The 14,561-nt window shown below is 38.3% G+C and overlaps 1 protein-coding gene across 1 annotated transcript in view; it reads left to right on the top strand.

The window, feature by feature from the left end:
* TNFSF4 (TNF superfamily member 4) overlaps nt 1-14,561 on the top strand; it is a 121,331-nt gene that overhangs the window by 74,459 nt on the left and 32,311 nt on the right. The window lies entirely within an intron of this gene.

The raw sequence follows: 14,561 nt of genomic DNA on the forward strand, positions 1-14,561 counted from the left end.
AGCCCATAAAATTATTCAAACAAGCAAATCACATCCTCCCACAGGAACCAAGGGTCACCCCATTCTCTTGTTACTACAAAACCTGCATCCCACAGTCCCTGCTGGTTTGCTCTGCTCCCAAGTGCCATCCCAGTATGGCCCTGCATGATGTATGGTATACTCACTCCCCTGGGCTGTGATGAGATATGACTAATGAACTGCTGCCAATCTCATCTGTCCAGTGTAACGTGTCATGTGTTCGGCCATCTTGTGCTATTTAGGGCTGTGAATTCCTCCTTCACCAACTGGGTGAATAGGAAGTGATAAGAACATGTTTGCTTTCCTTATTGCAAAATATTTGGTCTATGCTCTGGAAAGAGACACATGAATGCTCCCAGTCCCTTACCAAGAACCACAGGCCCAGTCTTCTTCACGGGAAAGGGAAAAAAGTCAATACATAGTGAGATCAGAGGCTCTTGGAATTTTTCTAGGGAGTTCAGTAACACTGCTGAAATGTGACAGAGGACAGAACATAAAGAAATTGGTTTCACATGCAGCTCACTAGCTTCTTTGGGTGTACCCTGACCTTTCAGGCACTAAGTGAATAGACATTGGAATGTGTTGGGGAGGGATTAGTTCTTGGCAAGACAAAGCCCCATTCCATTTCACTTTGCCAACAAAACTTTTTGTCTTGACTTTCGTGGAAATAGAAAGTATGTGAGTAATAGCAAGATCTACACTGAGAAGAGATTGATGTCTAGAATATAAAAGTAACTCCTACAAATCAATAAGAAAAAGACGGGAAATTTAGTAGAAAAAAATTGTCAAAGATGTGGCTAGGCAATTGGCAGGAAGGGAAATCCTGATGGCTAATAAATGTTTTAAGAGATGCTAAATCTCACCAATAATCAAGGAAATGCAAATTAAAATAACAATACTACTTTACATTCATCATTTGGCAAAATTAGAAAGTCATTTCTAATTTCCTTACGTCCCACATGTGAGGAAACTGAGGATGTGAGGAAACTGAGATCCTCATGCACTCCTGGGGACAGTGTAAACTTGTGTAGCTATTCCAGAGCACAGTCTGATGTAATTAGTGAAATTAAGCGTGTCTATACTCTATGACTAGCACTTCTGCTCTTGGGAGTATATCCCAGAGAAGTCCTCAGGGAAATGTTTATGAGGGTGTTCAGCCAAGTGGTATTTGTGGTAGCAAAGAATTGGAAGCAAACTAAGTGACCATTGATTTCCAAGGCAATGGATAAATAAAATGTATGAGAAGATTGGATTCTTAGCATCAGTCAAAAATAATAATTTAGATTTACATTTAGCAACATTGATAGATCTCAAAACACAATATTGAATAAAAAATAATTCCAAAACAAGATGACATTTATAGACAACTGCTTTTCTTTAAATTACAACCCAAACATACAACATGCCGTATGTTTTAAAAATACGCGTATCTCTAAGTAAATGTATGAAACGTGGATTGGAAAGAGCGTTTGTCATTGGAGCAGGGGAGGGAAATGGAATTGTGGGTGGGGAATGAAGATGAAAAAATAATAAAGTAAGATACAACACATGAGGTGTCTTTTCCTAACTGAAATGATGGTGTCCACAAAATGGGAGTTATGATTAACTCAATTCTGTGTAACTGATTCCAAAGAAATAAGAAATGAAGGAAGGAAGGAAAGAAGAAAGGAAAGGAAGAGGCAGAATGTGGGGGCCAGATTATAGGAACCTGACTTTTGGGGAGTGGATTTCCAACCACTGAGCCAATTCTCTTGTAGCCACTTTGGACTCCTCCTAGTGAGGACAAATAGACATGAAGGCATCCTGGTTTAGCTGGAAGGAACTTGCAGTGGAAGACAAGAAACTTACACCTTTCTTTCAGCTGTCACAAGCTGGTTGGATAATCTTTGGTAGGTCACAGACATTTCTGTTAGATGGAGAATAATAGGACCTGCTCTATGCACCATGCCGGGTCCTTGTGAGGATGAAATTAGGGGAAAATGTGACAGAAAATGTTGAAAGCTTTTCATAAATATCAGATGATGTGTCTGTTGCAAGACTGGGGGTGGACAGATGACTCTAGTTGAGAGAATGAGAGTTAAATTAGGTTTCCTGTGCCCTGAACTTTCCTGGGTCTTTGTTCTCCTGAGAGTGAGAGGACAAAAGCCAAATCGAAGGGAATTTCTCTGAACTGCCCTCCCACCCTGGTTTATTCACTTGCTCTCTTCCTCCGTTCTTTCTCTTCTCTTCTCTCCCTCCCACCTTCCCTCCCTCTCTCCCTCCCTTCCTTCCTTCCTTCCAAGTTAATGCTGTTAATTTTCAATGTCAACAGGTATATCCTTGGGTTGGCAGATTTCTGTTCTGGGACATGAGGGCAGACTTGGCTCCTGAGTGAACTGGGCATTAGGTTAGGTTCCAGGAGTGGATCACTGAAAGAAAGAAGGAAGGGATGTTGCGTTTCTTGAGTGCCAAGAATTCATATTGGAAACATCATTTGATTATACAATAGTCCCATGAGGTAGTAATCATCATCCTCATCTTAGAGACAAATGATAGGCTTAGGGAGGCTAAAAATGTGCTCAGCAATGCACAGAATCACACACAAAGTGACAGAATTGGAGTTTGCATCTGATTGATGCCAAAACCCGTTATTTTGTCCTATACCCCCATGGGATCTTGGCGGTCATCTAGTATCCTTCTCCTCCTCCAACACCCTTCCTTGCATTTTCAGATGAGAAAACTGAGGTACTCAGAGATTACGTGTGTTGTCCTAAGTCAGGTACTAGTTAACGGCAAATTTGAGGTTGGAATCTGATGCTCTGGATCCCATTATTTGCCACTGTTTTATACTCCCGAAATTAGTTACAAAATTAGATTATACATAATCTAGTCAGGGTCGTAAAAATCAAGTGATACTTTCTTTGCTTGAAGACATTTCTTAACGTCTTTTGTTCCAGCTCTTCTGCTACCTGTTTCACCACCACAGCCTGCAGTATGCCTTCTTTTTGGAATTGTCTGCTGCTGCATAGAGAGAGCTGTAGAGTGCACTTGTCGCTGGAAATTTCTAGGCACTCAATGTAGAAATATGAAGGAACCAAGGACCAGAAGCTGGATCTGAAGGCACTGTAAGGAAGGAATTGATTCTCTAGGAAGGTGGTGAGCCCTGACCATTGAGTGTGATGCAGCTGAGACTGGGAGATCCTTGGTAGGAATATACAAAGGTGACTCAAACATAAATAGGGACTGGGGATAGATGGTTGGTCAGATGATTGACTCCCTATGGCTTGTAATTAGTTTCTGATCTGAACTTAAAATTACATAGACAAGAAATGGCTCTTCAGCAGAAAAATAAATGAATGTATCAACAGCATCTACAGGTCCCAACAAGCCCGTTCTGTAGTTTATGTAAATCCTATTGCCTTTAAAGGGACTTGAACGTGCCAACGAGCAACAGATGATTGTCTGTGCCTCTTGCCCCAAGGCTGTAGACTCCACTATGTTAGAAGTGGCCTGAAATTATCCATCTCATCCTCCCTTTTCCCTTTAATTCAGGGTCTTTTTTTCAGGATCATATGAGATTCTAGTTACTATGTAAAAATCTGCTGGCCTCCCTGATCAGGGGAAATAGGTGAGATACAAGTTCCTGGGGAGTGGAAGTTGTTCTTGAACAGAGGGGGATGTGAGGATGGTCTAGGAAAGAGGATGTGGATATGAGAAAAATCACACATTTACAAGAAGGACAGATAACATTGTAGAACGAGGTAAGCTGGGTGAAGGGTTACAGATGAAGGATCAACCTAGAAAGATCCATGGCTGGACCCTGGGGGGACCGGACATGAGGGAGGGAGGTGATGAGTGTTCTGCTCTGTATCTGGGAGGTGGCTAGCAGGTTTTCAGACTTGCCGTTGTTATGTCTGTGATATGCATTAGAGTTTAGCAGATTGATTCTGAAATGATTGAATGACGTTGTGAGTCTGAGTGGCCCTTTGTGGAGGGGTGGTGGTATGGTTGATAGATAATGGATGGATTCCAATGGGATGTATCATAGGAAAAAGTTCTTTCTAAACCTGTAGTGATATTATCCTATGCATCTAAAAGTAGAAGTTAGAAAGTGAGTAAGAATATAGAGGCCCTCTGATAGCCTTGTTCTGTAATACCTCATCCCTACCATTGTGTTCATTCTGCCTTCTTTTCAATAATAAGTTTCCTGGAAAAGATGGATTTTGCCACTAAATTATAAGTCTCAAAGCCACAAGGGCTGGAGCACATTCTCACTCACCCACACCTTATATGAACTATGCTTTGAAATTCCTTTCAACAGAAGGTGCAGGCTTTCTTTATAGCCCATTCTGGAAAACTTTCCTCACTTCTAACCAGAAGCCCTTAAAGCCACCTTTTCTAGATTGCTGGTTTTGATAAAGATGGAGTACAAGTTTTTTTTTTTTTGCTAAAGATATTTTGAAGTTTTATCCTCACAGCCTGTTCCAGAGAAATCAATTAAATGTACCTTTGTATTTGGGGCATGATAGAAAAATGAACTTTGCATGTCAAACAGACCTGATTTTAAATGCTAGCTCCATTACTTAGTGGCTGTGTTTCTGCTTCAGGGTTGTTATACTTGCTGTTTCTTCTCTCCAGATCTTTGCCTGGATCTCTCCTTTATATCATGTGGGTCTCTGTTCACTCCCTAGCTTCCTACCCTGCTTAGTTTTTTTCATAGTTCTTATGATACTTATTTGTTTGTTGTTTGTTTTTTTGTCTGAGTAATCTTTTATTGTCTGTTCCTCCATTAGAATAATATCTGCCATAGAGCACACACTCAATAAATATTTATTAAATGGATGAATAAATGAGTGATTTAGTGACTTTGAATGGCTTAGTAACTTTCTCTGAACCTCAATTTCTTTTTTTCTGTTAAACAAGGTAAATAAATCTCCCTCAAAGGATTGCAGTAAAGATGAAATGACAAAACAATACACCTGGCACAGTGCCTGTCACATCAGATGCATTCAGGACTTGTTTTTCCTTTCTTGCTGATAAATGATTCCTTTACAATGTTTACCTAATGGATGCTTCAGGATCTGTACCACTGAGACATAATTAAGTTGGTATCTGATGACAACGAATAACCAAAAGAACCCAAACGAAAAAACTCAATGCTTTCAATGGGTTATCTGGCCAGAGTAAGAAAAAAACTCAGTGAAAATTGACAAGAATGTTTTGTAAGACGTGTTTGCTGGGATAAAACTTCGACGTCTTTGGTTTTCTGATCTCCTCCTGTTGTGGATAAGGCAAGGTTGGTACAGGAAGGTTGGGTCATTTGCCCAGTAATTAGCAGCAGAGTTGGGGCTGGAACCTAGATGCTTCAGACCTGCTTTGTGCTCTTGCCTCCTACACTTCACTTGCCTCCAAACACAAATTGGTTCGTGCTAGTTTCAGAGTTTAGAGGTCTATAGATGGAAAATGTTAATCACTATGGTTTCAGATTCTTGGCTGATTCCAGCTTTCTAATTCTTTAGTTATAAACATGTCTTAACCTTTGTCATAATAGCACCTTAATAAAAATAAACATTTGGAGACATTTTTTCTTTCTTACTAAATTAGGTGACCTCAAAATTTTCTTTGTTTGTAGGCCTAAAATTATATTGTAGAAAACAGTTGAAAAAGAAGACATAAAAATAAGGGAAACACATGTGAGATGAAAATAACAGAACATAATGCTGGAAACACTTTAAGATGAAACTCAGTCTCATATCAGAGACTTATAGTCTGAAAGTGCCAACATCAATCAGTAAATGTTGTAAAAAGATGAGGTAAAGCTATGAATATGATCTGAAACTGTGGTAGAAAATAAGCCCAATAATAAAAAAAAGTATGGTTTAAAATCTCACTTTCAATTCTTAGACATGGATACTTTTCTGTGAAATTTGATTTGTTCTGTAATAAAAGCTTTACAAGCTTAAAATAATTAGACATGCTTTATGCTAAATCAGCTTTACAGAAAGATTAAAAATAAAATGTATATTAGACAACCACATTTTCCATGCAGCTCATTCTGGGTGGAATCATAATAGATATCTTTTTTAAGCCTAGTTCCTAAGAATGAGCTACATGTTTTTCTAACGGGCTTCTAATAACTTTGCTAGTTCAGGTTACAGTTGGATGGGGTTCTCCAAGAATGAGTTTAGTCATTAATTTCTTCCCTTTCACATCCTGTCCTCATCCCCTTACTTTTCCCTTCTCTCTCATGTCTCCCAGCTTCCCTCCCTCCTTCTCTTCCTTCACCCCCGCTCCTCTCTTTCTTCATAGCCCCACCCCTCATGCCACTCTTCCTTCTCATTCCCCTGATTTTATCTTTGTCTCTCCCTGTCCCTCTTTCTTTCCTTTTATTGGCCCAAGTGAATTTGAAGAAATCATGTGAGTAACCAAGGGTCTTAGTGTCTTGAAAAACCGCATAGGTAAGCCTTTTAATTTAAAATATGCTATCATTTTTATCAGAGATGAAAGTGATCTTAGATACAGATTGTAGTGTATGTCGTTAATGGCTCTGGTTCTTCCCTGCAACCACGTTCTTTGCCCTGGGACTGTGAAGTTCTACTCCCTGAAAAGGCAGACATACATTTCCCTACTCTTTGACTTTGTTTTGGCCATATGACTTGTTTAGGCCAGTAGAATAAGGCTGGATGATGGTATGCCAATTCCAAGCCTGGAACCTAAGAGACCTTATGTGTTTCTGTTTTGTCTTCTTGCGCCTCTATCATTGCCGTGAGAAGAAGTTGTCCAGATTCTTCCACTGGTCCCAGAAAGAGAGTGAGAGACATGTGGAGCAGAACCACCCAACCAAGTCAAGCCTCAGTCAGCTGACCTGCAGCTGACACACAAATTCCTGAGCTAAATATTTGCTTATTGTTATGTACCACTGATATTTGGTAGTTGTTTATTACACAGCATTATTATAGCAATAGGAAATTGACACGCTATCTAATGTCTTCGATTTTGAACATGTAGAGACTAAGGTCCAGAGAAGTCTAAGGTTACAAGGTAGTTAATGACAGATCTGGAACTAGGACTCAGAGCTCCAGATAGCTGGACCTGTGCTTGTCCAATAAACCATGCCTTGCTATGAAGTGTATTTGCAAACTCCTAAAACTCTTGATACCTTTTTACTTAACTTCTGTTAATACCTCATTATTATTTCTTTAACCAATTTGAATCTATCATTTCAGCAATCAGTTGGGTTAACTTGATTATTCAACTTACGATGAAAGGCAGGAAGCAGAAGATAGTATTGTATTGTTAAAGCTTGTCAATCTTGCTGTGGTCTGTTGTGTGTGTGTTTGTGGTAGAAAGCTAAAAAACTTGTCATAATAGCAACCATTAGCTAACTATTTGCTATAATTAAATTATATGCCAGGTATTGTGATAAGTAATTTTTATTCATTATCTCATTTGATCTATACCAGGGGTTAACAAACTATGGCCTGGGGCCAACTCCTGTCTGCTGCCTGTCTTTGTAAATAAAGTTTTATGGGAACACAGTCATGTTCATTTGTTTATATGTTACCTATGGCTACTTTTGCGCTACAATGACAGGATTGAGTAGTTGTGGCAAAGACTGTATGGCCTGCAAAGTCGAAAATATTTACTATCTGGCCCTTTACAGAAGAAGTTTGCTGATACCTGGTCTTACAAAAGTAGTTCTCAAGTGTGATCTTTGAGAATTGCTGGTCTACATCTATTCTATGATATAGGTATAATTATTATCCCCATTTTACAGATGATGGAAAAGAGGCTTAGAGATGTTAACCAACTTGCCCAAAGTCTAATAGCTTGTGGGTTGTAGAGCTAAGATTAAAACTCCAGCAGAATGACTCCAGAATTTACACTTGTCACCACTAAAAAATGCCTTCCTTATTTCTGGGTTTAGAGAGCTGAAAATTACAGGCCAATATCGTTGATGAACATAGATGCAAAAATCCTCAAAAAAATATTAACAAATTGAATACAACGATACATTGAAAGTAGCATACACTATGATCAAGTGGGATTTATTCCAGAGGTGCTGGGATGGTTCAACATCCACAGATCAATCAATATGATATACCACATTAACAAAATGAGGAGTAAAAATCACATGATCATCTCAACAGATGCAGAGAAAGCATTTGACAAGATCCAACATCCACTATGATAAAAACTCTCAATAAGGGGCCAGCCCAATGCTGTGGTGGTTAAGTTTGCATGCTCCGCTTTGGCAGCCCGGGGTTTGCGGGTTCAGATCCCTGGCATGGACCTGCACACTGGTCATCAAGCCATGCTGTGGCAGTGTCCCACATGCAAAATAAAAGAAGATTGGCACACGTGTTAGCTCAGTGACAATCTTCCTTAAGCAAAAAGAGGAGGATTGGCAACAGATGTTGGCTCAGAGCCAATCTTCCTCACTGCCCCCCAGCACAAAACCTCTCAATAAAATGAGTATAGAAGGAAATTACCTGAACATAATAAAAGCCATATATGACAAACTCACAGCCAACGTCATACTTAATACTGAAAAACTGAAAGCCATTCCTCTGAGAACAGGAACAAGACAAGGGTGCCCACTCTTGCCACTCTTATTCAACATGGTACTGGAAGTTTTAGCCAGAGCAATTAGGCAAGAAAAAGAAATAAAAGATATCCAAATTGGAAAAGAAGAAGTAAAAGTCACTCTTTGCAGATGACATTCTATATATAGAAAACCCTAAAGAATCCACCAGAAAACTATTAGAAATAATCAACAACTACAGCAAAGTTGCAGTGTATAAAATCAACTTACAGAAATCAGTTGCATTTCTATACACTAAGAATGAACTAGCAGAAAGAGAAGTTCAGAATACAATCCCACTTACAATCATGACAAAAAGAATAAAATATCTAGGAATAAATTTAACCAAGGAGGTGAAAGACCTATAGACTGAAAACTATAAGACATCAGTGAAAGAATTAAAGAAGACATAAAGAAATGGAAAGATATTCTATGCTCATGGATTGGAAGAATAAACATAGTTAAAATGCCCATATTACCTAAATGATTCTACAGATTCAATGCAATCCCAATGAGAATCCCAATGACATTCTTCATGGAAATAGAACAAAGAATCCTAAAATTTATATGAAACAACATAAGACCCCAATAGCCAAAGCAATCCTGAGAAAAAAGAACAAAGCTGGGGAGGCATCTCAATCCCTGGCTTCAAGTAGTAATCAAAATAACACGGTACTGGCTGAAAAACAGACACACAGATAGTGGAACAGAATTGAAAGCCCAGAAATAAAACTACACATCTATGGACAGCTAATCTTCAACAAAGGAGCCAAGAACATACAATGGAGAAAGGAAACTCTCTTCAGTAAATGGTGTTGGGAAAACTGGAGAGGGAGGTGCAAAAGAATGAAAGTAGACCGTTATCTTCCACCATACACAAAAATTAACTCAAAATGGATTCAAGACTTAAATGTAAGACCTGAAACCATAAAAGTCCTAGAAGAAAATATAGGCAGTACACTCTTTGACATCAGTCTTAGCACTATCTTTTTGAATCCCGTGTCTACTCAGGCAAGGGAAACAAAAGAAAAAATAAACAAATGGAACTACATCAGACTAAAAAGCTTCTGCAAGGCAAAGGAAACCATGAACAAAATGAAAACACAATCCATCAACTGGGAGAAAATATTTGCAAATCACATATCTGACAAGGGGTTAATTTCTAAAATATATAAAGAACTTATACAACTCAACAACAAAAAAACAAACAACCCAATCAAAAAATGGGCAGAGGATATGAACATTTTTCCAAAGAAGATATATAGATGGCCAATGGGCATGTGAAAAGAAGTTCAACATCACTAATTATTAGGGAAATGCAAATCAAAACTACAATTAAACATCACCTTACCCATCAGAATGGCTATAGTTAACAACATAAGAAATAATAAGTGTTGGAGAGGATTTGGAGAAAAGGGAACCCTCATACACTGCTGGTGGGAATGCAAACTGGTGCAGCCACTATGGAAAACAGTATGGAGATTTCTCAAAAAATTAAAAATAGAAATACCATATGATCCAGCTATCCTACTACTGGGTATTTATTGAAAGAAGATGAAATCAATAATTCAGAGAGATTTATGTATCCCTATGTTCATTGCAGCATTATTCACAATAGCCAAGAGGTAAAAGCGACCCAAGTACCCATCAATGTATGAACAGATAATGAAGATGTGCTGTGTATATATATATATACATATATATATATATGTATATACACATATATACATATATATATATACAGTGGATTGACCTTGAGGGCACGACGTTATGTGAAATAAGCCAGACAGAGAAAGACAGGCATCGTATGATTGCACTCATATGTGGAAGATAAACAAACATGTGGATAAGGAGAATAGGTTTGTGGTTACCAGAGGGAAAAGGGGTGGGGGGAGGGCAAAAGGGGTAAAGAGGCACACACGTATGGTGATGAATAAACTAGACTATTGGTGGTAAACACAATGCACTCTATACAGAAACTGATGTATAATAATGTACACCTGAAATTTACACAATGTTGTAAGCCAATATGACTTCAATAAAATAATTAAAAAGAAAAAAGACAAAGCTCTGAAAACTCAGGACAGTCCCTCCCCTCTCCACCACTTAGAACAGAATTTTCTATGCTCACTTTTATTTTATTCACTCTTGTTTCTTCTCAGTTTTGAAAACATGGGCCAGTTTATCTGCAAAGCTGCATTTAATAAAGTTACATAAAACACAGCTGAGAGAAAAGAATTGTGGAGAGAGGATGACTTTAGACCTATCTGGGTAAGGCTTTCCACTTACTGCGAAGTAGGAAGAGGAAAGAAGGCAGAAGTTGGGAGTCTGGGGAAGGTTGGATCAGTTGGCCAGGGTGGGCAGCAGGAAGATTTGACTCAAGACTGGATTTTGCCCTGTTCCACGTCCTTAGGTCAAGAGTATCCCAGAGATGACACTTCCACATCCTGGTCCATGACAGACACTGAGAATAAGTCAAAGCCCTTTTTCTCACTGAGCTTAGAGACAACCTCAGTCTCCTTCTCAAGGCAGGGCCCCATATAGTCACTCCACATAAAGGATGTGGCATATCTGGTGAAACCTATTACCATCCTGGCTTTATGCTATACCTGTAACCCCACCTGTGTAGCAGGTGTGAGTCTCTCAAACATAGAGACTATACATGACTCATTCCAAGTCCTGGAAATGCAATTCCTGACATGTCTGTGGAGTTTTCACTGGTTGAATTAATTAGGAAAGATTTGCATATTTTTCCTCCTATACATATGAAATTGAACCTTCTTTTGTTATTCATGCCTTGTAGGTACAGAATGTGTAGTAGTTAATAACATGGGTTCTGGAGTCAGATTATCTGGGTTTGACCTTCTACTGATATTGTAAGGATCAGATGATTTACTGTAAGTAAAGCACATTTAACAATATCCAGGTTATAGTAACACTCAGTGACTATCAGCTATTATTATTATTACACTGTGTCAGAGTCCTTATTTAGGAAAATGTTAATTGTTTAAAATGAGGAATTGCAAACTGCCAACAAGGGAGTTAGGTATCCTGAATTACCCTCCAGTTGAAAACAACCAAAGGAAATGGATAGAATACAAAGAATATTTTAAAAATGCATCTCTGAGCCAGCAAGAAAAGAAGACGTCCACAGAGGTTAAAAATTATTGGAAATGGGAACCTTGAGGGCAAATAAACATCAAGGCAGATTTCATTTGAGGTTATCTGACAAACTTTGGTAACCTTGAAGTTTTGTTTTGATGGATGCACAGGACTTGGAAGATAAGGGATAAAGCCTAAGCTTGGCCTAAGCTGGGGCTCTCAGGAGACCTACACATGAGGCTGGGACACCAAAGAGCTATGGCTTCAGTTTAAGGCTAACCTCAAAATGAACCTGCTCTGTAGAATGAGACAACAAGGCAACTTGTCTGGTTTGATCTTGGTTTGAGTGGAGTTAAAAAAACTCCCCTGAGAATTTATAACCACAAGCCAGTCCTCTCTGGGGTTTGAGCATGAGTGGAAAGTCTGAGTTACAAAAAGAAATGATGAGCAGATATGTGACTAAATATTAATAAATAATAGTTCAATTATTAAACTATTAGTAGTTTAGTAGTAAATAGTAGTTAAATAAAAACAAAAATTGACTATATAAAATAACAATAGTAATGATAATGCCTAATTGGTAGGACAAATCAAAACAAGATAGAAGGAAAATACTAGACAGCTGTAGCATTTGAGTTCAGGGAGTGATGCTGATTGGAGTTAAAACATTCTAAGATCTGTGTAGTGTTTGAGGAAGGTAAAAATATTTGTGACATTTAGAGTTAGTTCAATATGCAAATTAAAGAATCTAGGTTAACCACTAAAAGAATAGACATAACAACTCTCCATTTCCTGAACACCTTTTGAAATCCTTCTCAAGTATGAGGATTGGCACTTAAGTAGTATTATCCAAGTCCCTGCAGTTAAGACATAAGGAGAAGCAGAAGTTTTTTACAATATAAAATATTTACTAATGAATTGGCTAATAATGAAATTAGTCCCCACATAAATATCCTTCCCCATCTTCTGTAAGTCTATGGTTGTGAACATTTGAATACGAAGTAAATTGAGCGGTGCAAATCTTGCGAGAGTCAAGATATTAAGGAGTCTGTGAAAGGACAATTGGAGAATCACACTTAAACCTTTTGAAAAATGAGGCTCAGGCAGATTCAGATCAGTTGACAACCGTAGAAGAGGGAATCAACAAAGATGATAACATGATTGGATGATTCAAAGGAGAAGGATTTGATACACAAAGATTAAGAAGGCCCTTGAGAAAACTGATGAATCTCTCTCTAATTGTATTAATTATAGAAAAAGCTAAGATGCTGAAAAAGGGACCCTGAAATACAGTGACTTAAAGAAGATAGAAGTCATGTTTCTCTCATATAACAGTCTAGCTCTATGAGGTCAATCACGGGCCCAGGCCCCTTCCATCCTGTTGCTCTGCCTTCTAGGGAATGGTGCTCCTCTGCATGGTCAAAGCTAAATCATGTAGCCTATCCCTGTTTCAGTTCAAAGGAGCAGAAAAGAGAGGAAGTCTAGGGGAAGCAATTTCCTTCTGAGTAAGTGATAAAGAAAATATATATATATGTATATATATATATTTATATATAACTTCCTCTCATTCCTCTGGAAAGAACTAAATCACATGACCACAACTGCTAGGGAATGTGGGAAATGTATGACAATGTGGGAACCTGGATGACAAAAGGCCTAAGAATAAGAGAAAAATAGATTTTTGGGGACAACTAGTAATCTGCCCCATGGATATTTGTACAAAATTGACTCTGTGATCATGCTCTGAAAAAACATGAAGTGAAGGATGATGTACCTATAATTAGTTATGATGAATTATGCCCACCCAAATCGATACCTGACTCATTCTTTAACTTAAAAATAATCACACATATCATTATTACTCACATTTTGTCAACAGATAAAATAAACTTATTTTAAAAAATAAACAAATGAGAGTTTACTAGATTACTGGATGCTTAATAGTCTTTGTTTTGTTCTTTTATTATCTAGTAAAAGGACCAGAAAATTCTTATTTCTCGTCCACATTTGTAGTTGGTGTGATTCTCCATCTACAATCTCTGTGTTCAAGAATTATAGCCAACTTAATTTCTATTTTTCTATTTTTAAGCTCCCTGTATTTTGACCCAAGCGTGGCAATTTAATTTCAGTTCATAGTTCCTCTTTTTACTCAGGTTGTATCTAAGTTCTAAGGGCTTACATAGCACCCAGAAATTATTGGGGCTCTGTCTAACCTGACATTTGCTGGCACAGCTATCATCCATCTGGGCTTCATTCATTCAAAAAATGCTTAAAACACCTACAGGTGGCAGGCCCTGAGAGACACATCAGTCCTTTCCCTTATGGAACATATTGTCTTGTGAATTTTGGTGCATTGCAAAAAATTCTGGCCCAAGGGCAAGGTCAAGCATGCACACGTGTTAGAGAGAGAAGTCAATTTAAAAGATTGGCTCAAAGTGAGGAGGAAGAAGGTTAATGACCAAATGGAGATCTGGGGATTATTTATGATTTTCCATTTTCAATGGATTTTCATTCCACCGTGATCTATGAAAATTGAGTGTTGGTGATATTTAGAGGTCAGAAAAGACTTAGAGAAGAAGATGTGTATGTGTGAGAAAGAGTGACTTCTGTTTTTCCTGGGGAATTCCTCTTTCAGTGTTGGGTAGAGGGGAGGAAGTTCTCTATAAAAATTCAACCTAATTCAGGAGAGTTTAACCCACCTCTTACCACAGGACTGTAACTTTCTAGTTGCTGTGGGATAACAAAGGGAGTAAGAGCCACAGTTCTGAAAGTTGCTTAGAGTCTCTGTGCAAAGAAAAATTACTGCCAGGATAGGCAGGAAACAGAACTCTACTAATAAAACACTGTGGCGGAAATAAGGCGTAACCATGAAGAAGGT

Source organism: Diceros bicornis, chromosome 4 (genome assembly GCF_020826845.1).
Source record: "Diceros bicornis minor isolate mBicDic1 chromosome 4, mDicBic1.mat.cur, whole genome shotgun sequence".
Lineage (NCBI taxonomy): Eukaryota > Metazoa > Chordata > Mammalia > Perissodactyla > Rhinocerotidae > Diceros > Diceros bicornis.